Here is a 4429-nt window from a genome sequence, read left to right as displayed (position 1 = left end):
CCTGGGAGACATCTGGTTCCCGTTAAGCAGCATATAGCTGGAACGCTCTGAGCACAGAATGGTCCAGCTTCTCAGACAGCAGAGCTGAGGGCATAAGGCTGAGGCCATGACGAAAGCTTAGCAGAGAGAGGCAGCAGCAGCCAGCAATTGTGTTCTGGGGCCAGGGGATGTGAGCAGCACAATGTCAGGCTGATCCCCCACCGGGGCTCGGCAACCTGGGGCAACTCATAAAATGAGGCCCTTGGAGAGGGAAAAAAAAAATAATAAAAAGAAAGAAAAGTCATTGCAGTGTTTTGTGACATCTTAAAGGAGCCGGCAGAGAGAAGCACAACTGGTTTGGTATTACACCAAAGCCCGTCGAGGGCTCTCCGACGTTTCCAGTAGCTGCATTTAGAGAAGCAATATGGGAATTAAGTATTAAGGCAGCTAAGTCCGGTAGTTAGAGCAGGGGGCTGGAAGCCAACACTCACGCTCTCCTTTTGGCTCTGCTGCTCACTCGCTGTGTGGCCTAACCCCAGCCGTTTAATCTCCCTGTGCAATCGCTACAATGGTGGAATTGTCTTCTGCAGACGTGTTGTAAGGCTCCAATAACGAGGGGTTTGATAGCGCAGCTTGTGATGAGAGGTGGTTAAGTAGGCACCAAGTATCATCACTTAGCTCTGTTGCCAGGTCTACTGCCCAGCATGTCCCAAGCTGCTGCTCACCATGCAGCCGCAGGTATTCCTTTGCATGACGGTACAGGAAACTTTAACACATCATTTGTCTTTGCAGGACTAGATGATGGATGATTTGTATCCCCCCCCACCCCCTCCCCAATTTTCTCTCTCCTCAAATGAAGTGCATAATTGTTTATCTTAATGGCAAGAGCTGTCCTCCTATTGTTTCAACACAATGGGGAGGATTCTCATCTCCTTTTGAGCTGCTTTGATTTCATCTGAACAGCAATAAATCATCCCAGAGAAGAAGGCAGCCGGGTAACACCTCAGGAAGTTCAGAAGGTAGATTTTTACCAGTTAGTCACATTTAAGATTGCTGTAATTGTTTCCTCATACTCAGCCTGTGGCAGGAGCTGGAGCCTGTTATGACACAGGGCCCTACGCAGAACAGTTAGGATGTGCAAGAGAAGGTTGTAAAATACAACATTCCCAGCTGCAAAACTGAGCTGTGCTTCCCTAAGAATGGGCCAGCTTGTGAGACTGCTTCTATTTCCATAACTTGTGGTCATTGCCTAATTATTTGTTTCCATGTCTCACTGGCAGTCAGTGTAACCTCTCATCTGAACGTAGAAAAAGAGGTTCTGAGCAGCAGCACCAAGCACAACAGCAACAATTCTGTGGTGAACATGGAAGTCTTTAAGCTGTGAGAGTGCCATGACCCAAGCCTGTTGTACTCAGTTCAGTGGCAAAGAGTGAAAGAGCAACAGGAACTCTCAAGCTTGACAACCAAGATACCTGGGCAGAGTCCAACATGATGGCACTGAACAAGTCCAAGTGCTGGGTGCTGCACTTTGGCCACAGCAACCCCATGCAGAGCTACAGGCTGGGGTCAGAGTGGCTGGAGAGCAGCCAGGCAGAAAGGATATGGGGATACTGGTTGACAGCAGCTGAACATGAGCCAGCAGTGTGCCCAGCTGGCCAAGCAGGCCAATGGCATCCTGGCCTGCATCAGCAATAGTGTGGCCAGCAGGAGCAGGGAAGTCATTGTGCCCTGTGCTCAGCACTGTTTAGGCCACACCTTGAGTACTGTGTCCAGTTCTGGGTTCCTCAATTTAAGAAGGACATTGAGACACTTGAATGTGTCCAGAGATGGGCAACAAGGCTGGGGAGAGATCTGGAGCACAGCCCTGTGAGGAGAGGCTGAGGGAGCTGGGGTTGCTTAGCCTGGAGAAGAGGAGGCTCAGAGGAGACCTTCTTGCTGTCTACTGTTTCCTGAAGGGAGGTTGTAGCCAGGTGGGGGTTGGTCTCTTCTCCCAGGCAGCCAGCACCAGAACAAGAGGACACAGTCTCAAGCTGTACCAGGAGAGTTTTAGGCTGAAGGTGAGGAGAAAGTTCTTCCCAGAGAGAGTTGTTAGCCATTGGAATGTGTTGCCCAGGGAGGTGGTGGAGTCCCCATCCCTGGAGGTGTTCAAGAGGGGATTGGATGTGGCACTTGGAGCCATGGTTTTGTTGTAAGGAGGTGTTAGGTATTAGGTAATAGGTTGGACTTGGTGATCTCTGAGGTCTTTTCCAACCTGGTTGATTCTGTGGTTCTGTGATTCTGATGTAAGACAGCCATAGAGGTATGAGCATTCAGTTTTCTTCTGAAAGAAATGAGGCAGTGCAGTGAAAATAAACAAGCAAGACCAGTGAAGCCACACTACGGTCCTCATGAAGGTCCACACCAAAGAGAGAAATGGATAAAATGAAGAAGGATGAAGGCAAGAAGCATCACAGGTGTTTGCAGTCTTGTAAGGAGAAAAATGAGAGGTGAGTGGAGCCATCTGCAAAGAACTATTTCCTGACTCTTCAGCCCACTCAGGAAAGACATAGAGATACAAGTTGGTGAGGCAAAATATCTGCAAACCCAATTAAGAGCACAACGTGCCAGCCAAGGCAACCACCACATGGTTACTGAGCAGCCTGGGGGGAGGAAAGAAAAAGCAATAATTCTTGTACTTAACCTTGGCAAATGTTAGCAACCAAGAAATTTATACAATCAAGAAGGAGAAAGAATGCAGAAGAAACTAAGAAAGAAAAATAACTCCGTTTATCTTTTGAAAGGCTCTCTGAGTTCTAGGAAACGGAGTGGACTGTTCAGGCCGGCCAGGAAATGCCTACTTTTTCACAGAAATGGTGTTCAAGCACAGGGAAAAACAACAGCCACAGGGAAAAAAAAGAGAGCAGCAATGGCAAGACAATGTATTAGCATAAGATCTAGATCTGAGTTGGAAGACAGGCTGTACAGAGGCATGGGTGAAAGAGAACAGGAGAGACGTTTATGAAATACACCGACTCTGTCTTCATTGCACAACAGGAGTGGTGACTCACAGCACTTAAGAGTTCTTCTGCAGTGTATGCCTTGGATTAACAATACCAATTCTAATCATCCATTACTCAACACAGTAGCAGGAGCTCCATCATTTTGACTGACCTTTATTTTAGTAAATGAATTATGACTGTGCAGAAGCCAACGTTTCAGGACAGTGCACTTACACCAAATTAGCTTTGTGCTGGCTGCTAACATTCGACAATGAAGCCTGAAACATTTAGAAGTAGAATCTCAGAATCATAGAATCTTAGAACCACAGAAAAATAGAATCATAGAATCTTAGACTCTTAGAATCACAGAATCTTAGACTCGTAGAGTCACAGAATCTTACAATCATAGAATCTTAGAATCATAGAAGCCTAGAATCACAGAAAAATAGAATCATAGAATCATAGAATCTTAGACTCTTAGACTCTTAGAATCACAGAATCTTAGAATCTTGGAGTCTTGGAATCATAGAATCATAAAATCATAGAATCACAGAAAAATAGAATCATAGAAAGATAGAATGGTCTGGGTTGGAAGGGACCTCCGAAGCTCATCCAGTCCAACCCCCTCTGCACTCATCAGGGACATCCTCAACTAGATCAGGCTGCACAGAGCCCTGTTGAGCATCATCTTGAGTATCTCCGGGGAAGAAGCCTCAACCACCACCCTGGGAAACATGTTCCAGTGTTCCACCACCCTCATGGTAATGACCTTCTTCCTAGCATCCAATCTAAATCTGCTCTGCTCTAGTTTGAAGCCATTGCCCCTCATCCTGTCCCTGCAGGCCTTTGCAAACAGTCTCTCTGCAGCCTTCCTGTAGCCCCCTTCAGGTACTGGTAGGCTGCTATTAGGTCTCCCTGGAGCCTTCTCTTCTCCAGGCTGAACCCTGCCAGCTCCCTCAGCCTGTCCTCACAGCAGAGATGCTCCAAGCCCCTCATCATTTTTGTGGCCCTCCTCTGGACCCTCTCCATCAGGTTCATGTCCTTCCTATATTGAGGGCTCCAGACCCAGACTCCATGTGAGGTCTCACCAGAGCAGAGTAAATACCTGCTTGGTATTGCAGATACAGTTGACATTATGACTTTAAGCCATAGAATTTGTTCATAAAATAGAACCCAAAGTGCTTTTATTTTTCCTTTCCCTGTTCTATATCTCCAGACAGACAAATGACCAAAAAGTTGCACATATTTTGGTATTTTTCCTTTTCTTTTTGATGCTTCATCACACTGATAGCCATCATACAGAGACAATGAAGCACTGAGAAGCTAAGTAGCATACCTATAGTTACTCAATTACTCAAGAATCATGCAGCAAGCAGTATCTTGATCTGAGCTCTACCAGGTTGTAGATTATAGATCAACTGCTACCTCTGGGTCATGCTGGGAAAGAAGATTGGTTTCCAACTGGGGAAGAA

Source organism: Melanerpes formicivorus, unplaced genomic scaffold (assembly GCF_026170545.1).
Source record: "Melanerpes formicivorus ecotype bairdi unplaced genomic scaffold, bMelFor1.0.p_v2 SCAF_79, whole genome shotgun sequence".
NCBI classification, from domain to species: Eukaryota; Metazoa; Chordata; class Aves; order Piciformes; family Picidae; genus Melanerpes; species Melanerpes formicivorus.
The sequence above is the reverse complement of the archived record's forward strand: the minus strand, read 5'-3'. Positions refer to the sequence as shown.